The 27,782-nt window shown below is 39.5% G+C and overlaps 1 long non-coding RNA gene across 1 annotated transcript in view; it reads right to left on the reverse strand.

Moving 5' to 3' along the window:
* Positions 1 to 515: 515 nt before the first annotated feature.
* Positions 516 to 27,782, reverse strand: part of LOC104875394 — a 195,307-nt gene continuing 168,040 nt past the window's right edge. Inside the window, exon 3 of the long non-coding RNA XR_784048.3 lies at positions 516 to 584. This is a non-coding gene — a long non-coding RNA (uncharacterized LOC104875394). The remainder of the gene's footprint in view (positions 585 to 27,782) is intronic.

Consider the following 27,782-nt stretch of genomic DNA (forward strand, 5'->3'; position numbering starts at 1 on the left):
GGAGAATTTTTTTCCATAATGTGAAGGTGATATTCATTAGAAACTTTACTTTTAAACATCTTTATATTTGCTCAAATAGGCAATATTTAATACAACAGTCTCTCATAATATGAAGCTTTATCAGAAAGCCACTTTATCAGAAAGCCAGCCACCTAAGCATGAGGAAAAGCAATCTATACACTATGATGTACTAGGTTACTAAGCTCTGACTCTCAGGAAGAGAGACCTGTAAATGTACTTGTTATTTAGGATATTTTCAATTTGTGATGGGCTTACTTGGAAGTAGCTTCATCAGAAGTTGAAGAGCATATATATGTCAGATAAAATGTTATTAAGATATTCCCTCACAAAATTGAAAAATTCAACACAGAATTTTTTCCCTATTTCCTCACTAGAAATCATCCAAAACATGCCCATATCCTACAAAAGGGCCGCTCCTAATTTCGCCTTCCTGAGGTGCATCCAGAGTTTCCAAGGAATGCTAGTAATGAAAGTCTATTTTTCTCTACTTACGATGTGTTGCTGTTGATCATCAGTCAGGGAGCATCAGCTACGCTGAGGGTTCCAAGATTTGATCATGAAACCTGTCACAACAATACAAAATTATGAATTTGTGCAAAATCTTTATTGAAGATGTTTGAGAAACTCAAGACTGCTTTTTCTGTAACAGCAAAGTAAGCTTCATGATGATCAGTAACCAGGAATCACTGACGACCAATGGTGTTGGGCACTATTTGATATACCTGTTGGCCTTTTGACTCTTTTGTTTGGAAAAGAGTTAATCCAAATCCTTTTCCAACTGGGTGCTATTTTGTGTTGTTTGTGCTATTGGGTTGTACAAGTTCGTTACATATTATGAATATTAACCCCATACCAGACACACACAAGTACACGTAAACTGGTGAAATCTAAGTAAATTCTGTGAGGGTACCGATGTAAGTTTTCTGGTTTTGCCATTGTACTATATTATGAAGATGATACCACTGGGTGAAGAATCATCTTGTACTCATGATGCAACTTCTTATGAACCAATAATTTCTTAAAATGGAGAAGTATTAAAAGAGTGAATTAAATGAATACATAGGTCATGAGTTTGCACAGCTCCATGAAAGTAAATGTATGTGTTAAGACATCTTAACATTCCTGCATTATGGGTCTCCTAGAAACTGAACTTTCTTATTTGCTCCAACTGAATTCCAAACATATTTTCTTGGAATGTAAGGAGTGTTTGTTGATTGTTAAAAGGTTCTGCTACATTTGGGAAACACTGGTTAAATGAGTTATATTTGTTTTCCATCACAACATAACAAATGACTACAAACAAAATCTGAAAATGTCATAAATTTATAGTTTCACCATGTGTGTGAGTCAGAATTCAAAATGAGCTTAGCTTTGCCTTCTACTTAAGGTATCTCAAGATCAAAAGTGAGGTGTCAGCTGGGCTGTGTTCCTCACTAAAGAAAAATAGATGAAGGAAGAGTAAAATATCTGGAGATAGATTGTGGTTTTAAGTTGCACAAGAGTAGATCATTATGGAATTCTGAGAGAAGAGGATCTCAGGCAAAGCCCTGTGGTATAGCTTGTGTTCCAAGGTGTAGTAAGAAAGAGAATGTGGCCAGAATTCCACAGGTGAGAGAAAAAGCAGGAGGAAATTATGACAAAGGGACTGCAGAAGTGTCCTTTATATAGAACCTTGTAGTCTGCTGTAAAGATGTCATGACAATTGCTTCTCGGCTTTTGGCTAAGATCCAAGTGTAGTAAAGATGTCATGACATCAAAATGTCATCAAAAAGCTTTAGGCATAGACATAACATAATCTTAGGGTACATTTTAGCAGTCTTAGTCTAATTGTTTTTTTAAGAAAATGGTAAATGAGTAAAGGGAAGAAGCAAGGAGGCTAGTTAAAGGTTAAAGTAAGAGTCATCAAGAGATATAATAACGCTTTGGGCCAGGATGGGTATGGTAGAGATGGTTCAGAACCCAGCAGGATACCCTGAAGGTCAGAGCAGACCATGCCTAACATGTAGCAGACTTTTAGAAGAGCAGTAGTTCAATGAAAAAAATCTAAGAAAATGCTGACAGTTGCTAATTTTCGGGAGAAAAATTTAAAGTCTAGCATGGTAGATGAGGATTTACCTTAATTTTATATCCTTTTGCACCTATATCCTCAAAGTAATATAAAGTTGTTGTTAGACCAAAAAGAAAAGTTACTTTATTTTCTACATACATTGGGTGGAGTGTAACTTGAAGTGAAAAGTAAATCTTGTGACTGGAGAAGTGCAGATATCTATTGGACTCAGAAGAAAATTGACAGAGATAACCCTGATTTAGAAGTAAAGAAAATTTAACTTTTTCCGGTTCTGGCTGAGAAAGGCAAGGCCTCTGCCTTTTCTGTAAGATACCTCTTCAGCAAAGATTCCCTAAGAAGGAATTTATAGTTCACCGTGGTGGCATAGGCCTGCAATCCCAGCACTCTGTCCTTCTGTGGTGGTGAGGCAGGAAGATGACAAGTTTGAGCACAGCTTAAGTAACTTAGCAAGATCCTGTTTCAAAATAAAAATTTAGAAAGGCCTGGAAATGTATGTTAGTGTGAATGCCATGGGTTCAATCCTTGATACAAAAAAAAAAAAAAGATAAAAGAAGATAAGGGGGGAGGGGGAACCCTATCGGAGAGATGAAGCTCTATCTTGGAGGCAGGGAATGCAAACCAATTTCCTAAACACTAATCCTTCAAAATAGCAGAATCTTGCAACCTGTGAATTGGCCATTTGAAGTTTTATGTGCTCCCTGGGTTCCCTTTTCTCTTCTCAGGATTTGTGGACATCTTTTGAAGATTGCCGTCTGTTTCAACTAAGAAAGAGATAGCTTATCTGTACTTAAGCATTAAAGGTGGGCACTGTATCTCCCCATTCCCCATGTAATAAAAGGGGAAGAGACCCCAAATAAAATCTGAAACTCTGAATGGAGCCAAGGATGCTTGCATGAGCACTCTCCTTCCTTCCATCACACACCCAGCCCTTAAAGCTGTGACTTTCCAAATATACAAATTTTGTCCTCTTGGATAACTCATGATGCAGAGCCTCTTGTCCAAATCATCTTTCACCTCCTCACCACCCACTCCAGACTATGCATGTTCATTTTTCTTCTTCTGTTTATACAGGAAGTGATCATTACCATCCTCGCTACCTGTCACCAAGGCAAGAAACAAATGTATTAATTTTAACTAAAAATATTTTAAACACAAACAAAAAGTGTGTTACAAGAATATTTGCATCAGTAGTGATGAGTGCTTGCTTTCAAACTCCCACAAGACTGTAATTTGCTCATTCCAGCTTGCTCTGGCCTTAGTCCAGCATCCATTCCCCCTGATTGCAGCTTAACAGAGAACTCACAGGCGGATGCTCCTGGGAGACTGGGAACCGAGCATCCAGTGAGCCGATTTTCTACAAGAGCTTGTTGAATCATATCTGTTGATTTTATGACACTAAAAGACTATCCTTCAAAAGATCTCCTGGGTACTAATATATTGGTCAGTACAAGTACGGGATAAAGTACAGAACATCTCTAGTAAGCAAATAACTATGGTGCCCAAACTACAGGCATCTGGGAAAAGCTGGATCAGCTGTTGCCACTTTGAAACATTGGTTGGCATTGCTTGTAGCTGAGAAATGTTCAAAGTTATCTAGAAATCGGCTCAATTACAACACAGAAAATCAATTTCTTAACAGAAGAAAACAAATTCTTACTCATGCCATATTCCAACAAAGTCAGGGTAGGGAATTCAGAGAGAGTTTCTGGATTGTACAGTAATTTAGGGTCCTGGGCTGTACCATTATCTCAGGCATCATAATCCTCTGCACACAGCTGAAAGAATAGAAACAATTAAATGGGTCTGATTTGTCTGACGTGAAAATGGAATATATCCCTTTCTTCCATACCACAGATCATAGTTTAGTCTTCTAACCACCTCCTTCACTGCTAAGAAGACTCAAAAATGTATTGTAGTATAGTTAGAAATAGGAAGAAAATGAAAAGGGTTTGGTGTGCCTGCTGCTAGTCTTTGCCACAAAGAGATTATGAGAAAAATGCATTGCTACACTGTATCTTTTCCTTTGAGCAGAGGAGTCTTTTCTTTCCATCATAGTTCTTTAGACTGAGAAATGAGAACTAGACTCATCTCTCGGGTTGCTATGGCCATTTCCTCAAAAGGACATCTTAAGAGCCTATATTGAGTGGTACGCATAGGTGCAAGTGATAATATGTGCATCTATGCACTTTCCTATACTTTTCAAGAACTTTAGATAAAAACCTCAGAATACTGAAAAACCAAGACATCATTTAATCTCCTGTCAAAAAATAAAGACATGAGCTAAGCCAGTAAAACCAGCACTCAGGCTGAGTCTATAGGATCAAAAGTTCAAGTCTAGTATTGTTTTAATGAGCATTTCTCTAATGGCCAGAGATGTTGAACATTTTATGTATTCATTGACCATTTATACCTCTCTCTGAGAAGTGTCTATTCATTTCACTTGCTAATTTTTTGGTTGAGTCTTTTACTTTAGGAGTCTACTTTTTGATTTCTTTATATATTTCAGATATTAATACTTTGTGCAAGGTGTAGCTGGCAAAATTTTTCTCATCATGTAGGTGGTTCACTCTCTTGGTGGTTTCCTTTGTGAAGCAGAAACTTTTTAATTTGACCTGATATTATTTTTTGATTCTTGGTTTTATTTCTTGTGCAATTCAGGTTCTGTTCACAAAGTCCCTGCCTATACCTTTGTCTTCAAGGGTTTTATCTATTATATCTTCCAGGAAATGTTTTCATTTTAACATTTAAATCTTTGGTCCATTATTCTTTGAGTTTAATACATGGTCTAGAGATATGGGTCTAGATTCAGTCTTCTCCATTTGAATAGCCACTTGCTTCAGCATCATTTGCTAAAGAAGCTATCTTTCCTCCAACATATGTTTTTGGTCCCTTTGTCACAGATCAGATAGCTGAATATGACTAGGGTTGTTTCTGCATCCTCTGTTCTCTTTATTGATCCATCTGTCTGTTACTGCCAGTACCAAGGTGTTTTAATCACTGTAGCTTTGTAATATAGTTTAAAATCTGGAATTGTTTTGCCTCCTGCTTTTGCTATTCTATGATTGCATTTGCTAATCTAAGTCTTTTCTGCTTCCATATAAATTTTAGGGTTGTTTTCTCTAGATCTATGAGGAATGCAATTGGTATTTAGACTGGGATTGAATTACACCTGCATATCAGTTTTAGTAGTAGGAGGAGCATTTCAACAATATTGTACTAAACTATGAGTCAAAATAAACATCCTCTCTAAGTTGGAGGTACTGGGTATTGTGTCTCAGTGATGGGAAGGCATGTAATACAAACAGTAACGTCACCTTCCTTCTTTAATCCCCTTTATATATTCTTAACTAGATAATTTTTATTTCTAGGGAAAAAAGACAGTACTCCAGACAAAATTGGAAAAGTATCTTCTTAATCTGAATTAAAACTTCAATTAATCATTATGCTAAGGGGAAAAAGTACCCCAAAACTCTGCAGCTACTTAATAACTTATGAATAGAAATAAGAAATTTCAAATTGCTCTTTAAACAAATATTTGGACACTCACCATTATCAATAATTATATAGCTTATCTGACATGAAGGAAAATTGAAGCAGCTTGAGCTTCAAATCCATTTAATTTTCAGTGCTCTTATTTCTGTGAGGGACAAGCCCAACAAAGTGACTGCTCCAGTGGCTGCACTGAAAGTTTTCCAATGACTCAGCCTTGCAAGACAGAGTTCCTTCTATGAACTTTCACAGAATCTAAGATCACATTTGTCATGTGTTTAGGAGAATAAAGAATGTTCTCATTTATTAATGCTAAGTGACTACTATGCATTTAAATTAACTCCTTTGGGGGTTCATTTCTTTAGAAATCTGAGTTCTGAGAACCTTAGATGTATGATCAACAAAGAGGTCCATTTGTAACTTTGACAGAGTACTCAGTCATCTTCCATGACCCTCCCAAGCTCAGGTCCTTGGGAAGAACAGAGTTGGGCAGGTGAAAGAGGTAGGGGGATCTGAAATTATTTGGTCACTGAAGGTTATTTCCCTGTTGTATTTATTCTCTCTTTGACCTTCTTCCCACTGACTCCATTCTTCACTTCAGACTGTTTTGCTTTCTGTCCTTGGTGCTGAGCTCCCAAGAAGTAGGTATGGACGTGGAGGCTGGGGTCTCCTCATGTGTGAAGAAAGAATAAAGAGTTGAAGAAGTCAAGGGTTTTCTCCCAGGAACCCACTTCCCTGTCCTCCCGAATCTATTGTTAAAATGAAACTGACTTTATATCTCTTCCCAGGCTTGGCAAGTCAGAGAATTCCTTCCTGCTCCCCAAGGGTTCATGCACAATGATGAGAGCTATGCTGAATCCTAGGGTTTCAGTTTGTGCAGCTCCCCTGGGATTGTTAAACTCAAGGATGTGTATCCTAGCCTGCCAGCAGCTCTTTCGCCATTGTATGGAAAGAGATGCCTAAAAAATAATATCTACAGGGTGAAACAGAATAATAACTGTGGAAACTAAAATTGTGGCTGGGTGCCATTTTTGGTACCCTGGACCTAGCCATGCTTGAAGTGAACAAGAACTACCTCTGTATGTCATGTTTATGTGTCAGAGAATGCTTCTTTTACAGAACTTTATGTATTCATACTTTCTCTGCACTATTTCTCACAACTGCAATTGAATCTACAACTATCTCCAAATTTAAAAGGCAGAGTTTACACTTCTCTAGATCTTTAAATGTATGTTCATCCAGAATGACACAGGAGTGACAATGGCTAACATGATAAAAGGTACAGAGTGGGGAACTTTGAATTTTAGACTCTAATGTGAGGTTTGGCTCACAGTTGGAACCCACTAAAAAAAAAGTAAGAGACAGAAAGCTTAGGACCCCTTGGGAAAGTTATTTCCTACTTATTGAAGCTCACATCATTTCTACATATAAATTCTTTACTTTCTAGTTCTCTCAAATGAGATCTTCAGTCTGTAATGTACCTTGTAACTCAGAGGCATATTTTTCCTCCTCCTCCATAAAAGTAAAAATTAAAGAACCTCCATGATACCTGAGATTTCACTTCTTGATATGAAGAATTCAATACCTGAATATTGAGTGCTTCTTATGTGCAAGATGGAACCCTAAAGGACATCGGAGGCTATTTATAGAATTAGAAGGTGTCATATTTGGAAGGGGTTGGAGGAACCCAAGCCTGTCCAGAGACAGAAATTGATACCCCTGAGGAACAACATCTAAACCAGGGATAAGATTTGTTTAGTTTTCCTTTTGCTTGATTTGCTTTGTTGCGTTGCTCGCTGTGACCAAGCTTATGGGCTTTTAAAGAGACAATAAGGTTGTCTTCTGAAGAGACAAAATAGAAACAAAGAAAATATTAGGCAATAGAATAATGAAGGTCACAGGATTCTCAGCCTGAAAAGCTAGAGAAGAATCCAAAGAGTGAATAAGCATTTCAGCTGACAACTCATAGCCATCATCATCACCATCACCTCCACTGACAATTACTCTGAGCTATGTGTTGTACACTCTGCTAAGTGCTTTACAGGTGCCACCTATTTAATCTTCTTTATCAACTAAGATAAGATTATGAATTACTAAAAGACAAGAAATCTGAGGTTCTAAAAGTCCAGGTCCCAGGGCTCTGAGAATGAGAATTTGTGGAGGCACTGTGTGGGTTTCTTCAGAGTGAGAGACACTGGCCTTTCTCACCCTGCCCACCCCACTGTCATGGGCCTTCCATCCTGCAGTAGCAGGGAGGAGGGGGGATGAGACAAAAAAGTAGGAACAGCAAATAAACACATGAAAAAATGTTCACCATCACTGGTCATTCGAGAGATGCAGATGAAAACAACACTGAGATTCCACCTCATCCCAGAAAGAATGGCTGATATCAAGAAATCAACCAATAACAAATGCTGGCAGGGTTGTGGGGAGAAAGAAACCCTTCTCCATTGTTGGTGAGAGTGCAGACTGGTGCAACCACTGTAAAAATCAATATGGAGATTCCTCAAGCAACTAGGATTATAGGTCTCATTTGACCCAGCTATTCCCCTGCTGCATATCTTCCCAAAAGAATTAAAATAATCACACCACAGTGATATATTCTCACCCATGTTTATAGCCACACAGTTTGTAATACCTAAAGCTTGGCAACAGTCTAATTGCCCACTAACTGGAGACTAGATAAAGAAGACTTCTTTTATAAAATGGAGTACTACTCAGCCATAAAGAATGAGAAGCTAGAGACATTTATACTCTTAGGTGAAATTAATAGGACACATATGTGTAAATAATGAATAGTTTCTCTGGTGTGATAAACTAAAAGTGTAAATAAGGAGCAAAATGTATAATTACTATTATGTAACAGGAAAAAAGTTCTAAAAGTGTAGAGGAAAGGTAGGAAGGGAAAAGAAAAACAGGAAAAAATGGAAACAAAATCTGTGTAAATAGGGAAAGGTGGAGGGAGTGAAGGGAGGCCAGGGGAATGTAAAGGTACAAGATCCCAATGATGTCACTGTATAGTATACATAAAATGTACCAATAACAAAAAATAATTAAAAAGATGGCAGGCACTGATCAGGCCTCTTAATAGTCCATTTCTAATCTGTGAAGAACCCTACTCTGTGGGTTGTTATTGACATTTGACCAGTAGTAGGGAAAGAATGATTAGGGATCACAGTAATAAGATAACTTTCCCAAGATCACAACACTTGTAGGAAAGAGTCCAACCAGAATTTAACCCCACTAGCCAGTTAAAACATCAAAAGTTTAAAAAAAAAGAAAGAAAAATAAAGAATATTCCCAGATTTGATTCTTAAACCCTCCCAGCTTCAATTTTCCGAAGTGGCTGTGGTTAAATTTAGCAGCCCACAATTGCTTCCCAGTCCAGTCAGCATGGCTGACTACAAGATTTTCGGGTGTCACTCTTTGATTAGGGGCATCAAAACAGGCAGCTGAGCCACTCTGGACCTGCACAGCAGGGGCTCAATTGGGCTGTGAGTCAGCCAGGAAGCCACCGTGAAAGTCAAGTACAAATGTCCCAGAATAGCTGCCCATTGGGCACGAGGCTCCTGTGGCTGCCCCAGGACTGCCAGCCTGTGAACAGAAGATGGCAGTGAGCTTGACAAGATGAGTCTGAGCCAAAAATAATCCCTGTCTTCTCCAGAAGCCTCCTGGGGAAGTGAAAGAAGACTTCAGGTAGAAGGGGATTAGGAGCACGAGAAGCAGTGAGCTCCCTGGGCACCTACAGGAGTCCATCTGTTACCATCCCACAGCCTGGGCTCAGGATATGCTCAGCCTGAGCCTGCACCAAAATGTCAAGAGGTTTTATAAAATGTTAATCTACCAACATAAGAGCCCAAGAAAAATAAACAAGTAAATTCTCTTAACTGAATTCAGAAAATGGAATTCTCACCAATGATTTGAATCAAGATAGGACTGGAAAAAAAAATCTTTTGGAAACCAAATTCTTAAATAGGGCTTTTGCAGGGCTAGGCAGAGGACTCGGTACTAGAAACACAAAAACAAATGCACTCCTGAGCACCAAGTCTCCATAAAGTCCACATTTCTTCACCAAATACTCGAGAATTGTCTCTTTGGGAGGATGTGTAATGTATTGTTCAGGCCTTCTTGGGTCAAAAATAAAAGAAACACAAATCAAATTGGATTAAAGGAAACAAACAAACAAAAAAAAAAATGGCACAAACAGAAAAGTGGTGCCAGGTGACAGGGAGAGCAAAAAGTACGTAGACAAAATCATGCTTTCAACTTTCTAAGGAGGTACATCCCAGCCTGGTACCTTTTTCTGGGTCTCTAGGTAAGAGTGATAGGGTGCTAGGAGGTGACGCGATGTCACCAAAACTGTCTCATCTGCTGCATTTCTCTCTTCCACCTTCCATTCTAAGCACCACATGTTTTTGAGATCCTACTGTCTCTAGAATTTCATAATCACCATGTGTGAGTAGTGAGACCTCCGCAGATGTTTCAGAATTAACTCTGATGAAACTGACTTGGGTAATAAGCCTGTCCTGAAACTATTAATTGTAGAAAGTTGGTGAGCTGCAGGCATTGTTTAACGCTAGAAACCCTAACCAGTCATGCAGTATGGGATGAGACAAACAGAACTCACATGAACTCGAAGGGAGGCATGGTTTCTTTAAGGAAAATTACCCAGATTTTTCCAGAGGAAGAGGTATGTATGTTAGATGAGAGGAAACAATAGCTGAATGCCACAAGTGTTTCAGAAGACTACACCTGCTCTGGAGGCGTTCCCAGATGGCTGCTTAATTCTATTCCTGGTCCTGGCATTAAAGAGCTGAGTAACACCAGAGAAGTCCTTCTGCCTCCAATAGCTTTGGCTTCTCTTTTAAAATGGAGACTGGTTCTAATTTCTCAGCAGTAGGATATTGAGTTTAATTAAATTCTGTTTAGAAAGCTAAAACCCAACTTACACATCAGACAAGTGTGTACCTGCCTGTTGGGAGGGTGCACAGTTGTCCTGAGGGCAATCTTTAGGCTTCTATGTTTAGAATACTGTGGAAAGGGTACATCTTTTAAGCACTTAGTAGGTGTACACCAGGTATAATAGAAATAGCAGAAACAAAGAGAAGGAAGCAAGGCAAGGGGACCATTGTCAACTGAATTTCCACAGTGGGAAAATGGAACTGAGTCCCACTGAGCAGCCCATATGATGATGTATATATGCTATGGACTTAGCACCCCAGGCATTTATTCATCTAATCAGCCTTTTCCAAAAGGCTACACCCAGATCATGTTAATGTGCTGACCTGATGTTAAATGTTTCAGCCTGCCCTGCTCAAGAGCCCAGGGAGAGCCTTCAGGCAAGGAGCAGCAAGTTCAGGCGCCAAACGTGTGAAGTGCTGAAGGAATAAGGAATAGGCGCCACTGGGGACAGCTCCAGAAACTGAACGGTAGTTCCATGAGTTCCCCGAGAATTTATTGAGAATTGTGCTTTTCCATGCACCATCTACAAGACTGTGAGTAGCAGATATTCCTGCTTTCACAGAGCTTACTGCCTGGAAGAGAAGGAGGAGGAAGGGCAGATGTTCCAAAACAGTACAATATGATAGCCATAAGCATAGTCCAGGAAATAGGGGCTACCATGAGAGTTCTGATGTACTCCAAAATTTACATTGAAATTTGGTCACAATTGTGGTTGGATTAAGAAGTGAAGCCTTCCGGTAAGTGATGAAGCCCTGAGTGCTCTACCTTCACACATGGATGGGTGGATGCCTCATAAAAGGGCTAGAAGGAGCTAGCTTAGGCCTTTTCTTGGTCTCCTTGTTCCTTCCACAATCTAAGTGGTCAAGGAATCAACTTGGAAGCAGAGACCAGGGCCCTCACCAGACACTGACCCTGCTGGCACCTTGATCTATGACTTCCAGCCTCCAGAATGGTGAGAAATAAACTTCTGTTATTTCTAAAATTGCCAGCCTTTGGCATTTTGTTGTAGCAGTGCACATGGATAATGACACATGTTTATTCACTGTTGGGAATGGACACATAGTGGAAGATGAAGAAATAACGTCTCCACCGAAATTTTCAAATTAATCAGTCTCTTCACTCATGTTTAGACTGGTAGAAAATCCATTATCTTCCCTGAGGATTGCTTTCTGTTATTTGATCAACTGTTCCATCCCCAAAAGATTCTCTTACTAAAGTTCTAACCCAAAGTAACATAGGATGTGGCCTTATTTAGAGAAAAGGTCTTCAAAAATGTAATAAAATTAAAATGAGGTCAGTACAGTGGACCAAGATTCAATGTAAGTGGCAGCCATAAAGGGAGAGTCTGGAGGCAGACGTGTACATAGGGAGAAAACCCATAAGAGACTGAGTTATGTTTCCACATACCAAGGAACTACCAAAGCCAGGAGAATGGCCAGTCACAGACCCTTACTTTGTAATCCTAAGCAGGAAAAAAACCCTGGCCACATTGTCAAATTGCATTGTTTTATCATTCAGAACTGTGAGATAATAAATCCCTCTCATCCAGTCACTGAGTTTGTGATATTCTGCTGTCCTGGCCACAGAAAATTTTCTTTTCCTTCTTTCTTCTAAATGATCTAGAGAGCTGACAGCTTATTTATTATTTTCTTGCTTGTTTAGACTTAAGAAAGTGATGGAGAAAATAATATTGGAAATTAAACTTAAAAGTATTTCTTATCTTTAGCCATTGCATATAATATATATAAGAAATAAATTTTCCAGTACTCAAAAAGTGCTAATTTGGTAAAGAAGTAATTCTCATCATTGAATTTCTTGTTTTTAACATTTATTTGACTCATTTGCATAAAGAAAAATTTAATCCAACTATTCGTGGTGAAACAATTCATCAATTGCAACCATAAGTTGAGCATGGATCCAAGAGTTTGGCAAAATGAACCAAAAACATTCCCTAAGAATCAAATGACTAGATGGAATTTGTAATAGAGTATCATCTGTGTTATTATTGTTTGTAAATTGTGTAGTACATGCTCTTTATATACTATGGATATTAATATTATGTACCTTTATCAATGTATGCTACTTTTAAGAGTCATTGGTTGAGCATTTACCTGAAAGGACAAATGCACTGGCATCTAGCCCCGGCTGCACACAGTGCCAGGAGCAGAGTTTCCGTGAGATGGTCAATTTAGGCCCGTGCTGGCCTCAAGTCACATGTACAAACTACTTTCTTCAGGAGAATTTCTGCAGACCTCTATGGACATTAGCTGTTACCAGGACACCAGAGAACCCCAGTGTTTTTCCTCCCTGAGAATATCAGCATGAGAAGAATGAGGCGGGCAGGACCTGACCAAGCCATCACTGAGTCATGTTTAACTCCACACTCGCATCCATTAAATATAACCAAGACAGTCCTGTCTGGTGGTTCTTCCCCAGGCATGAAAACAAACAAACAAACAAACAAAAACCATAACTATCTGGCAAACCACTGTTTCCACCACTAGAAAGAAAGGAGAAGTACAAACTCAAATTCAGATCTACTGTAATTTTTTTTAAATGAGAATTAATATTATTAAGTCTTGCCTCACCAATCATTTTGGTACACAAACAAAGCTTAGTGCAGAAGATATTGCTGCTGTCTTGGCATGTATAAAGTCTCCTGAGATAAAAGAAAGAGTTATTTTCTTAAATCCGCCTGGGAATGCTTAGATAAGAGCTATGAGTTTACCAGTAGTAGAAATTTCCTATGTGGCACTTTTCTATTAGACACAGAAATGTGGGGAACAGGGTGTGGGAGAAAATAGAGGAGTGAAAGAGGAAGATTATCCTTGCTAAAAGAGGATATAGGTGTAAGAAGTAAAGGCAGAAAGTGAGAAGTAGAATATTGTCTTCTCCAGTCCCCCACAAATGCTCTTCTTCTCTTTCCATCCCTCACCATTAGCTCTTCCCCTAGCTCACTCCTCCAGTCATATGATCTCACTCTAGGTTCCTCCCCTCTCAGGAGGCTTTTCCTCACTGTCCACCCTCCAATTCTGAGTTAATTTTTCTTCTATAAGTATCCTTTATGCCACCCTTTTATAATGGACTGACAGTATCTATTTAACTCTCCATCCCTCTTCTAAATTGCAAGATCCTTGCAGGCAGACACTGTGCCTTATTCACTATGTTATACCTGGTGCACACTACATGCTTGGCACTCAATTAGTACATACTAAAGGAGCCTGAGCTTAGGACTACCTGCTGCTGAAGCATACACAGCACAGAAGATGCTGCTACTCTAGGATCAGTGGATACCATCAAGACTGCTTGTACCTCTAACTGCTCTTGCCAGCCGTTTTTAGTGAGCTTTGCAATTGCTGGAATAAAATACCTAACACTTTTTACCTAAAAGAATAAAAGAACTATTTTGGCTTATGGTTTCAGTGCATTCAGTCCATTACTAGCTGGCTCCAAAGCAGAAACAACATGGTAGAAAAAGCTGTTTAACCCATGGCACCAAGGAGGCAGAGAGCAAAGGGAGGAGCCCAGACAAGAATGAACTCTTCCAGGTTTAGTCCTTAGTAACCTACCTCTCCCATCTAGGCCTACCACCTAACTGCACATTCAGCATCAATGCATGAATCCACTAGTGGGTTTGGTGTACTGCCTCCATGATCCAATCATTTTCCAAATAGAGTGAGAGTTTGGAGGGACACTCTAGATCTAAACTATAATGCCAGTTTTCTTATCTTTCTATCCTGATCCCTCTGCCCCTGTGCCCATCCTTGCTAGCATCTTTGGTCTTGTGTGTGGCTGGTCTGGCTCCTCATCCCCAACTCTTCTAACATTCTCACAGCTGCCAGTTCCTTGAGGTTGGGGAGTGAGGAAACCCCTGCATCTTCATCTCAAAGCTCATGATTGGCCTGTGTTCTGTGTTCCACGCAAAGCCCTGTGTTGCCTCAGAAAGAACACTGGACTGGGGTTCTAAAAGTGCCATTCTAATACATACCCCAGCTAGATGACTGAGTCTGACAAGTCTGAGCTTGTGTTTTCATCACTGAAATAGAAATGACAATTCCCATGTAACTGAAAAGTACAAATTAACACAGTAGATGTACACTGTACAGATACAAAGTGCCATGCATGCATGTGGAGTTACAACTCATTGTACAGTGATCACTGTAGGTAAGAACATTGCAAATACTTGATGCGAGTCCATGAATACTGCCTCTTTGGTTTCCCCTTTACAATGCTTTGGTGTCACAAAAGACTTCTGCTATGACTCATTCTTCAGACTCAGCCAACTTATCCCACATAAATCCATAATGTCGAAATAGCATTTCAAAGCTAGACCTTAAGTCACTGTGCTAGATTTGGTACCTGGCCTAAAGTAATATTAATATGAAGTCATTCAATTAAATGAAACTCAGATGTCATTTCTTTCCTGAAAAATTCCCTGATCCAATTCTGCCCCAAACCACTACCCCAATAAATACAGGAAACCTTTTCATCATCTTCTGTGTTCACTCCCAAATCTGACATCCTAACAGTCCAAGTCTCCTTAAGGTGACCAGTATCTTGAAAATATACAAACAATCTAGGATTGAACAAACTGAAAGAAAAATATATTTTTGATCTCCATTTACTATATCTTGCACAGAAAGGATTTGTAGATGCCAGAACAGAAATCAGTCTCTTCCCAAAGAGTCTTATTGTCTCCAAATCATAAGCACATCTTGGGAACTAGAAGTTTCGATGACATCGATCCTGTTAAAGAATTGAATGGGACTAGCTCTACTGATACCACATCCCAGTCTTAGCTCCATCACTTAACTCACTAAGTGTCAGTTCCTTCACCTACAGAATGGGGAGGAGTGAACACTCTTAGCTCCTAAAGTTATTGTGACAATCATATGAGATAGTAATTGATGAGTGCTAGATACCACAATGATCCATGTATGTTAGCCATTATTGTTCTATTTCAAGGTCCTGGGTTCAAATTCTTATGCTACTCAATACTGTGACACAGGCAGCTACAGCACTCTCTTGGCCAACTTCCCAGTGGACACATGCTAGGAATTGCCGCCATCACCCTGGGTTGGGATCTTCTCTCTCCCATTCGTTTCTGACTTACAGTTATTAATATCCAGTCAGGTACCACCTGCTCCTAAAGCATCATATGCATTTTTCTGCACTAGTGCTTGTTTCTCTGAACCACAGTTCATTATCTTCTCCTTGAGATTTGGAATCTCTCCAGGGCAAGGGATCAGTCTCATTCATCTTTACATTTCCAGTGTTTCAAAAAATGTCTCACATATTGTTAGTGTTTAATATTTGTTAATAAAAAGATGAAATGTCAATTAATCCCTGCCTTGTACAGAACAGTTACTGGGTAACACCAGGAGGCAGAAATAATATTTATGGAACTTCTCAGCACACCAAGCATAGTGCTATGCAAGTTGTGACTGCTATGTTATTGAGCCTTCATCATTAAAAAATGCATTTGGGAATATGTGTGAGCCACTTAAGAGTAGCTTACATAAACAGGGATTACTTTTCCTATCTCAACGATGGGAAATTTCTGGCTCCATGTTGACTCTGCTGGTGTCATACGGGCCCTGTAATATACAATCTTACTGTTCCACCATCCTTAGCTTTCCACGTATATTTGAAAAATGGTTCCTACAGCTCCAGAAAATTTCCACATTCAAAGCAGAATGCTAGTGCACTAGTCCTTTTGGCATCCCTCCTTCAGTCAAGGAAATCGAAAGCTACCTCCAGAAATCTGCAGCAGAACTCCCTCTATATCCCACTCGCCACACCTAGAACTTGGGAGGTTTGAAAAGAAACCAAATGAACAAGCTTTGAAGAGATCTACTTTTAAGAGGATCTACTGTGCTCCAAGAGAATTCAGTGAGGATGGTTCATTGCCTCCCGGTCTTCAGGGCTGAACCCGAAGCTGAGGAATTTGACAACCTGCACCCTGCAGATATCTGGCCACTGAGTCCATTGACTCAGAAACAATGGTGTTCTCCGGAAGCCACATTCAAAATAGGCCAGAGAATAATCTAGGTTTTCGTTTATATATGTTTAGAACAAGCAAGTCTTCAGCTTACAATTTCTCTATTTTCTAAGAAGAGGTTGTTTACCAAATATATTAAAACTGTGACCTTCCCGCCGTGAACATCAAATGCAGGACAAATCAGCTGCTGCTCTGTGTTCAGTGTGTTTTATAAGCCAGTCTCATTGGACATTTTACAAAATGCCAATTCAGTGCAAATCACTCCTAAATATGTTCAGCCTAAATTTTGAGAGTGGAAGTGAATCAAAATGAGGGTTTAAGAATTGTACAGGGCTAATAAACAATCCATATTGACCAAAATAAAAGTTTAGTCCTGCTTGTTTAAAGAAAATCTTGCATAACACCATTCAGCCGGAACCTCCTAACAGCTGACAGCAAAAAAAATACCTTTGTGGCCTTTCTAATCCAGTTTTAATTTTTGAATAAAATTGATAAAATAAATACTTAGAGTTACAAGCTGCTTTCCTTCCTAAGGGTATGAAACTCTTTCCCAAATATACTCCCCATCTGTCTTTGCCAAAGCCTGGTAAAATTTATAAAGATAAGAACAATTGTGTCTATTTTACTGGTGGAGGTATTAAGAGCTGGAGAGACACAATTACTTAGGGAAGGACAAACTCTTGTCAAGATTAATATTGCCTTCCCACTTGCAAATTCTTATTAGTCCCCATCCCAACCAAAGAATTAGCTCTTGCTTTCTTTACTGTAGAGCTTATGGCCCTTAGCAGTCCACCTGCTGTTGTTAGAAAGAGTGGACAGGAGATTCATACATTATCCAGCAGTGTTTGGCTGAGTCCCCATGTGTAAGTCTGGCCATGAAATCTTTTGACTCCTTCTGCTTGGTTTAACTCTTTCTCCCTAAAACAAGTATTTCAGGGCCCAGTCTCCTCGTCACCAGTTCTCAATCAGTAAGAAGTTTTGAGAAGATAGAAATGACTTGCCTGAAAAGGCAGAAGTGTCCAAAGTCCCTACCCCCATCTAATAAAAGCAAGGACTTTGGAGAGGGGAATTCTTCCCACCCTTTAAGTTTTCTATCTGCTGGAGGCAAAACTACTGCCACAGTATGGTGGAAAGAACATCCACTTTGGAAAAGGGCAAATATGAATTCAAGTTCTACTATGATTCCTGCCAACTGTGGAATCTCTAGGTAAGCTGCTTATAACCCTTCTTCATGTCAGAGCTCCTATGCATGCAATCATAGTTTAAAAGCTTAGTATGTGTTTAATGCATATGCCAATATTCTGTCATCTGTTCGAGTTTCCCCCAAAGCCCAAGAGAAGGCCTTGCTACAGACTGAAGATCTCTGTACTTCACAATGAAGACCTCTAGGTTAGATGAGTGGAAGTCAGTACTGTTTAAAAGAAACCATTGTAGAAAAAGAGGGAGATTTGAGCCTAGATAGAAACATATGATGAGAATAGACTGAACCTAGATTAGGAAGAAAGGAGGTGATCAGACCTGAGAAAGGGCTGGAAGTTATGTTCAAAACTCTCCTTTCCTGGGCTGGGGATTTAGCTCAGTAGCATCGCACCTGCCTTGCAAGTGCAAGGTTCTAAATCCAATCCCTGAAATCAAAACCAAAACAAAACCTCCCCTCTCCTGTCTTCCATTTTTCTTCCTTAATCCCCCATTTTCCTAAACACTGCCTCCAAGTTTAAATAAAAAAATATCAAGAATCTCTTCTAGATGGAGCCAAATTGGCTGGATAAATATAAATGGCTAAAAAGCATTAAAAACAGCCTAAACATGCTTAAGAAATTGGGGAATAGGAAGTCAAACAATAAGGAACCCAAGGGGACTTAAAATGGGAAAAGGGTGGCCAGAATAAGTGTAAATAAGGTTCAAATGGTATAATTGGGAGTGTGAAATAGGAAGAAAATGACTAAAGGGGAAGTGGGAAGGGGAGGGGAAAGGAAATAAGGGAAAAGAAAAAATGAGAAATAAAGAAAAAATGGAAAAAAAGTCTTTGTAAATAGGGAAGGGTGGAGGGGGTGAAGGGAGAGCAGGGGTATGGGGAAAAAACAAGAACCAAGACATATCATGTAAAGGTACAAGAGCCGCCCAATGATGAATGTAACTGTATTGTATGCTTTAAATGTACCAATAAACTTAATGGGGGACAAAAACAGTATATCTTTACCTGCTCAAAATTTTAATGATGAACACAAATAATTCTTTGGATAGGCCTCAAAACATAAATAATTCAATTTGCAAGTTTTCTTTAAATACTGAATAATATAGTGTTCTAACAAATATACCTATTTTTTCTGTAAAAGTGGCATAGCAAAAACACAAGCAGGAATCAGACACCTATTGTGGAAAATAAAAAGGAGCCAGAGAAAAGGAATGTGCTCATGGTCTTTCCCAGTGAATCACTGATAAGGCTGAATTGAATCACCAAAAACATGAAGAAAAGACTCCTTTCTTCCCCATCTCCTCAGTACCAAATTAGATGACACTTTGCAGAGCACTTGTCTGCCTCCTCCTCCCTCACTCCCTTGACACAAACTCAAATGACTCCAAATAAAAATGTCACTTACATAAACATGTTAGAGGTATAGTAAGATTTAAAATTGCACACAGATCAAAGTATATGAAGTTACTGAATCCCCTCAGGACTATCATTAAAATTATAAAGAAGTCATTTCCCACCTTCTATAGTAATTCTACCATAATGACAACACAGTTAAATATTTGCCTTTGCCACATTACATTTTGTGAAATTATGAGCATAAGTTAGTACACTATCAGCCTCAGTGGGGGTTCAGAGAGAGAGTTTTGTATCATTTGGGAATGACAGTTTGAAGACCCTGGCAAATGTTCAAAGCTTAAGCTCTTTCTTTTGCCCTCTATATCCAGACAAAAAAATTTTATTCAATCTGCTAGGAAAGATTTCCTTAATTTTGCCAGCTAAAATTAATAGTAGTAATAATGACAAAACTTCCTTCCTCCAGACATTCACAGCATCTACTGATACTATGGTATCTTTCAATGATCTTTTAAACAGCAGGGAATGTTTTGGACTAATAAGAAAGGATTGTGTATTAAAGTTTTAAAAAGTCCAACTTCTGAGATCTTTGTTTGCTCACTTCTCTGAACTCAGCAGTGATGCTATCACTGAGATCCATACAGAAATGTGTCTACAAATGGTGACATTTGGTGAATAATTCATACTGACACACTGAAACAACCTCAACTCCTCAACAATTTTGTCAGCAACTCATTTAATGACCATGAAGAAAAGGATTACTGGCTATCATCTGAAAGCGATTTTATGATACCATTTAGTAATCGACTAATAAAACTGGATCAAGGCATATCAAGGAAAACTCAAGAAATGGAGTGAGTGCCACGACAGAAATGTCTGTCACCACAGCAGGAGTGGCCACATGGAAGGTTTGGGGAGGACAAGGACTTGTGTCTAGTGCCAGATTCAGTTTCAACTTTCATGGAAGAAACTGGATATTACAGGGAGGGGCTGTGGCTTCCCCTTGCACTTGGAAAATCTGGAAGAGCTACCCCATACCTTCACCTTTCTTCCACTAAGGAGGCAATCAACTTCATAGAGAGGTACAGCACTGGAGAGTGGTAGGGTGCAAACATAGCAAGGTGTGTAAAGGCTCTGCTTTAGGAGAGTGTCTAAAGATGTTTTGCAGCCCCAAAGCTGGAGAACATATCCAATGTCTCAACCTCAGTGACGCTAGGTCTATAAAGCTTTCCACAAACAGGCAAGATCTTTTTATGACCACAGACATGCTTAAGAGGAAGAATGAACAAGAACACTTTGCATGGTACTAAAGTCCTGTAGATACTATGGGAAAACAAAGTCACCAGCATAAGAACAATTTGGCTGATTATTGTACTTTAAGCCATCACAAATTGCCCATGTGATAAAAACCTATGACAGAAGGTTTGGACTAATCTTAGCTAACCCTAAAATAAGAAATCCTAATCTTCTGAACAAGAGTACTAAGTAACATGAGTCAAGAGACATTACAGCACAGACGTAAAAGAGGTTCACATCTGAACAAAAGTCCAACTTCTCCACTGATCACAGTTTGGCAGAGGAATTACTGCTCCTTCCTTAATTATTCCTTTTCTATGCTTTGAGTAGCTGAAGAACTGTGTTTCTGGGATATGTTGTCTCTTTAACATTATATACATGTTTTAAATTAAGTTAGAGTCAAGATCTTTTGGCATGAAAGATATTCTATCCATGTAAAATAGCTTTGCATCTGTTTGTGGTCATTAATTACACATTTATTTCCAAGTTCAACTCTCAAAGAAATGTTTTGCTCTTTTTTCCAGACTAAGGTGGGCTGAAGTTATTTTAGGAATTCACATGGAGCAGAGTACTAAAACAAGATGGCAGAGCATGGTGGTGCTGACCATGGTGCTGAACACTTTCTAGACTAAGATGTGTCTGCAAAGCACTTCAAAATTGTTCAATACAAAGTAATGTCAAAAGAAAGAAAAACATAGTAAGGAGAGGAGAGGAGAGGAGAGAGAGAAAGAGAGAGAGAGAGAGAGAGAGAGAGAGAGAATATCAACAACTGAGAAATTTCCAGGAATGTTTATTCAATATAATTTTCACTTATGAGAACATAATGAAAATGGTAATGATAAAACAACCTTTATACAAATTTATAGTACTCTGTGCTAGGTACTAGGCTAATCACTTTATTTTCATCATTTTTAAAGTACTTACTCCCACTTATTTCCACTTAATTTATGAGGAAACTGAGGCTTAAAGAAGTTAACTAATTTCCTTTAGATAAGGAAATTAAGTGGCAAAGCTGGGATTCAGCCCTAAGGAGTCTTATTCCAAACATTCTATCAGGCCACAGTAAAAGTTACATCCCCGCATTTCTGTTATTCCCAATTAGTATAAGAGGACACCTTCCACTTCCCCAAAGGATACCATGCTTTTACTTGGACCAGACTCTTGTTATACTGATTTCATTTTATTTTTATCTTGGTTGTACACAAAAATTCCTGCCCCATAAATCACTAGCAATTTTTTTTCAAAAAATGAAACCACTAAAAGTTAACCATATGCTTCACTGATTAGTCAAAGATATTTCTTTCATGTGTAACCTTCACTTTCTGGAGAAGTCATGTAGCAGTAATTTTTTTAAAGTTCCTTTATGTCACATGAGTCATGAAATTTTCTACAAATAAAGTGTGTTAAAATTGATAATAATTTCTCATCTTCAGTATTTAAAATGGCAAGTCTAGCTCCAAAAGATTTGGGGAAATTCCTACCCTTATCATACATAAAAGCTATCCCAGATAAATTTGATCTTGTATTCCTTCTGGACAGTAGAAAAATGAGACTTATCATTTTTAAAATTACCAAAAAGAAATTTTGTGTAATCCAGGATATTCAAGGGGTATTTAGTTTTATAGTAAAATTAAAAAGGAATGAGCCATAATGCCAGGAAAAAATTGGATTAAATTCCAGCTCAGCCCACAGCTAGATTTATGGCATCAGGACAATGATTGGCTTCTATGAATTTCACTTTCTTTATCTGTAAAAAATAACAGTGAAGACTTGTGCTCTTGTTTCAACTTATGATAACTTAGCTAGATGTGGTAGTGCAGGCTTAAAATTCCAGTAGCACTCTGGGAGATTGAGGCAGCTTAACTCCAGCAAGGACAACTTAGCAACTTAGTGAGATATGTCTCAAAAAACAATTATCAATGGCTGTGGATATAGCCCCATGCAATGGCCTTGGATTCAATTCCCAGTAGCACCTAGCCAACAAAGTGAAGGAATTCTCTAACAAAAATTGTAGTATTCTGAGGAGAGTGAAGAGGACATTAGAAAGTGGAAGACACCCCCTCTTCCCAGATAGGCAGAACCAGTATCATCAAAATAGCCACATCAGGGCCAGAGATTTAGCTCAGTGGTTCCACTGCCTGCCTTTTACACTCAAGGTCCTGAGTTTGATCCCCAGAACCAAAAATAAAAAAAAAGCGACATCAAATAGTTAAATACTTTAACTTGCCTCAAGAGGCTTTGGGAAATGGGTAAAGAGAAACATCTTTCTATAGGAAGTCAAGAATAACTATAGATACTAAAGTCTTATGATACCAGAATGAGAAGACTTTAGAATCCACAGAAGCTCCCTTCAGTCCCAGGCCCTAGCCATTTGAAGTGCTTCTCAGAGCAAGAGCTCAGTGCTTTCCATCCCTTGGGTGTGAGAGTTTGTCTCAGCTGTGCTTTGTTTCTTCCCACCTGCACACCACATCTGCTCTTTCTCCTAGGAAAAACTGTTTCGTTTTGATGAATTTTCCAGTGTAAACTCTACAAATGAAAAAATGCATTTAGCACACACAAATACTATGATCCTGACCACAGTAGGGCTATGGGAAGCATGGTACATTATACACCTGGGGATCCATTTCTTCATCAGGAAGCAAAGATGCTGCAGAAGTCACCCTGTCCTTCAAGGGTGCCAGTGGATAGGCTGTCAGAAAGAAGCACACAGAAGGCCTGGCTCGCCCAGCGCCCTCTAAAAGGTAGATTTTTATTATTGTAAAATAATGGATTGAATTGTATCCCTCAGATTAGGGGAAAAATGTGACTGATTTCCAACACTCAGTGGGGTGTGCCCTATATGCCAGAGCACTTTACTCACATCCCAGTCATCACAACAGTAAGAAGACAGTATTATTCCTATGGTTGAGAAAAGGAGAGTGATCATGAATTCATCACTTACTGATTAGAATCCACATTGTGTGAAAAACTATAATGGTACATAAGATCCTAAGTGTATAATTGACAATGTGAAATAGGAAGAAAAGGGCTAAAGGTGTAGGGGAAGTGGGAAGGGTAGGGGAAAGGAAATAAGGGAAAAGAAAAAAATAGGAGAAAATGAAAAAATGGAAATAAAGTATTTGTAAATAGGGAAGGGAGGAGGGGGTGAAGGGATGGCAGGGGTATGGGGAAAAAATGAGAACCAAGACCTGTCATGTAAGGTACAAGATTTCAATAATGAATGTAACCATACTGTATACCTAAAATGTACCAATAAACTCAATGAGAAAAAAAATCCACATCTATGTCTACTGTCTGAAGGAATGAAAACCTGGTGTCCTTACTGAGAGCCTTAGCTACCAGCCATTTTGCCTGTCATAGGTTATGGAACTCCCTGGGACCTGGTGTATCCACATATCCCAAAAAAAAGGGTGTACACATACACAAACACAGAACATTTAATTTTTTAAAGTAAATTTGATTTTAATTTTATCCCATTCCCCCTCAACCCCTCCCCCCGGAAGAATGGCTGAGATCAAGAAAGCAGCCAATAACAAATGCTGAGGGGCTATGGAACAAAACAGAACATTTAATTTACAATGAGAAAATCTGGTTCAGGATCCAAGCAGACACCATCAGTTCCTGGTTGTTTGACTTTCCCACACTTCAAAATGTATAAGCCTTAGTTTTTTGAGCTATAGTTTGACACCAATATCACTTGCTGTATCTGCCTCACTGTGGAGGATAAGGGGTATAATCAAAAGGAAATACCACATGCAAGAAATTGCTTAGTAACCATTTAAGAATCACATGAGTGTGAGTTATTAATACCATCATCAAAAGTCTATTTGAGCAAACATTTCAACACTTGAAATCTTGTTGCAGTGTTCTCTTCAGTGACATTCCGCAAGTATCCATTCTCTCTCTTAGAGACCTATGTTCTGCCAGGAGTAAGAATGTAAAGATGAATAAATCAAGGTTTCTCTTCCCCAAGTGTTTACAGAAGAGAGGGAGAGGGGAGCAATATATCCGCAAGTTGTGAAGTAGTTTGGAAAAAAATGCTATAGGACGTAGGATCAGAGATGTGAGAACACAGATGGGGCAGGTATGTCTGCCTGCAGGTTCAGAGAAAGCTTCATGTAATCAAAGCAATATCTCAGCAGAAAGGATGCAAGTGAAAAAGACGGAAGAAGACAGCTGCAGTGTAACAGATTCTCTCGAATATCTCCACTCTCCAGTCTCTTCCTTCCTCTGAGTGATAAGACCTGCATTTTACCTGGGAAGGGAGTCTGCCCAGCCGAACCGCATTTCCCCATGTTCTCCCCACTCAGGAGGCCCTATGACAATGAGACCTGGGCTGAAGGGACAGCCCAAATTCCGGGTCATCCTCTGAACAGCCAAATCACATTGCGAGGAATGTGAGTACGGAAGTGGGAGGGGCTGGCATCAACCCTGAGATCAGGACGACAGCATGTGAAACCGGAGAGCAGCAGGATGAAGGAAGACTGGGATCAGCTGTCCTCAAGAAGCACAACTTCCTTTCAACTTAGTGCCACTCACCTGTTTCACAAGGGAAAAGCACAGTTCTCATTTAAAAGAATTTATTTTTAGGGCCAGGGATTTAGCTCAGTGGCACCACACCTGCCTCACGAGTGCAAGGTCCTTGAGTTTGATCCCCAGTACTGGGGAAAAAAATTTTTTTTAATCCTTTAAACGAATGCATCCCAGTAGGAGGATCGGTATCTGGAAAGCCTGAAATCCTGAAATCAGGGAGAGATAAGCCAACTCTCCTTAGGGAATGATGTCAAATTTAGTTTGGTGGCCACTTTGGATCATGAGATACCTGCCCTCATGCAGGCGTGAGATGAATCAGAAGAGGTGGCCTGGAGCTGAATGTCCAGGACAATTATTTGTCACACTTAGTCTCTTGGACATCCAGAGTCAAACAGCACTCCTGGGAATCCTAAAACACCTTCTCTTGATAAACCAACACCAACAGACAGTATGGCATGGGAAACAGGAAAAGGACCGGAGGAAAGAGAGAATGGGAGAAGAAGAAAGAAAAGTATGTGTTAGTATGTACTTTAGAAGAGAAACCAGGTCTACTACATCTGAAGTATACAAGCTTAGGTAAGCTTCTTTGACATTTCATTTTTTTCATCTTTAAAATGGAAACAGGCATGGTGGTTGGTGCACACCTGTAATCCCAGCACTTGGGAAGCTGAGGCAGGAGAGTTGCTGTGAGATAGAAGCCAGCTTGGGCTACATAGTGAGTTCTAGGACAGTGTGAACTACATAGTGAGACCTAATTTCAAAAATCAAAAAGCAATAATAATAAAATAAAACGGAAGCGGCAACAGGTTTTTCAGTCATTTACGGACAAAGTGAGATCAAGGAAACAAAATGTGTGACATTTTGCTAGAAACCTAATAAATTATAATATTCTCAGTAACCCATGTTCAGGAAGTTTGTCCAGTTGGCCCACAGAGTGCTCCTCATTTGAAGTGCAGCACACAGCTGCATGTGACTTTCTGGTTCCTTTTCTTCACCATGTTGGGACACAGCCAGGGAGCCCTCACCAGAGCATGCTCTTAGACCTCCAGAACTGTGAGCTAAAGAAACTTCTTTTAGATTATCCAGCCTCAATTATTTGAACAGAGAAGATTCTTAGTCATACATCACTGGATCAGGAACTCTGGAGTTTCAGTGAAGATTTCTATTTTCATAGAGTGACTCTGGCCTCCTTAAGATGTTAGGAAGACTCAGGAATGGCAGATCAGGTCTCTGAAACAGTCACTTTGGGCACCAAATTAAGAAATATAAAGATTAGCAAGAGCTGGATGCTATGGTCGGGATTTAAAATGTCCCCCAAAAGTCATGTGCTCAGAGATGAGGCCTTTGGAAAGCTATTGGCTGGTAAAAAGACTAAATTCTTTGTGGTTTAATCCATTGATGAACTCAGCTGAATGTGCTGATGCAAGGAGGGGCCTAGTCAGAAGAGGTAGGTCACTGGAGTCATGGCTTGAAAGGATGTGTGCTTATCCTTAGCTCCTCATGTCCTCTCTTCGCTCTCTGCTTCCTGACTGCCGTGGGTGAGCAGCTGTCCTTTTTAAGCCCTTCTGTCATGTTGTTTCTGCCCTGAAGCCAGCTAACCATACACTGGACCCACTGAAACTCTAAGCTAAATAAACCTCTCCTCCTAGGAGTTCTCAGTATTGATTATTTTATCCCAGTAACTGGACAATGACTAACAGACTGGGGCAGCCAAAGTGGTCATGCCCCAGATGGCAATCAGTAGCAGTGCCCTAAATTAGGAGAGAGATTAAAGCCACATTTTCCCTGCTAAAAATTTAGTGAATGAAGAGTCCCTATATACAAACACTGTCACAATCCCCAGATGCCTCAAATCCCTCATACTGGGGAATTTTATTCAATTTCTGGCATGGAAATATCAGCAAATAAGAGAGAAGATAAAGCCGCTTTGAGATCTTGGAGATCTCTAATAATTTTTGAGAAGCCAGGCAGTGTGACATTGACAGAAGAAACTATAATCCCTGTGACAGCAAAGTTCAGGGCAGCAAAGACTTGATTGAGGACTTCTGGCTCTTGTCCCATGCTGCTCCCACTTCAGTTCTAGTAAAATCAGAGGATCCTATGGCTTATTTGTGAGTTCCTGTTCCAGCGATTTGCAGTCCTAGGATATAGGTCCCTGGTATATAGCTAGGTTTGTGCTCACCACTAAATACACATCTCAAGAGTGCAGAGATGGTTCTGTGAGGCAACAAGGTAAGGCGAAAGGTGCAGGGGCTTGAATCCCAGGTGTTCATGGTTTGTTCTGAATTATGGCTCCATTGCTTACTGGTCCCATCCCCATTTCTTTTATCAGTGAGTAATTACAGCAGGATGCAGGAGTTGGTGAGGAAAGGTGGAGCAAATAATAAATTGCATGGCAGCTAAACTCTGTAAGATATTACCTCTCCCAAAGGGGTTAACCAAAATAACTACCATAATTATGTTCATGGCAATTTAAGAGGAAATCTTTGTAATCAAATGTTAAGGTCTGAAAATGGTGAAGTTTTAGAATGAGGCTGGAGGGGGAAGCAGAGCTAGGATTTCTCCCACTTTTGTCCTCTGGAATGCGGCGTTACCCAAGCAGTCTATCATCCTTAGTTTGATCATTTATCGGACTGGACCTTCAGTAACACCCCTCATTCCCTCTTGCTTAGGACACTGTTCCTCCTCCCCTCAGTGGAATTGTGGTTATTTATATGGGCCATTTATGGTGAGCATGCAAGATGGATCCTTGGGATGACACCAGAACCTGGGCCCATGTGGAAACTGACTAGATCCCAGGTAGCGAATGAGTTTCTCACAGGATTCAGGCAAAGAGACTCTGGCAAAAAAAAAAAACAAAAAAA

This window comes from Fukomys damarensis, unplaced genomic scaffold (assembly GCF_012274545.1).
Source record: "Fukomys damarensis isolate Sample0158 unplaced genomic scaffold, DMR_v1.0_HiC HiC_scaffold_5, whole genome shotgun sequence".
Lineage (NCBI taxonomy): Eukaryota > Metazoa > Chordata > Mammalia > Rodentia > Bathyergidae > Fukomys > Fukomys damarensis.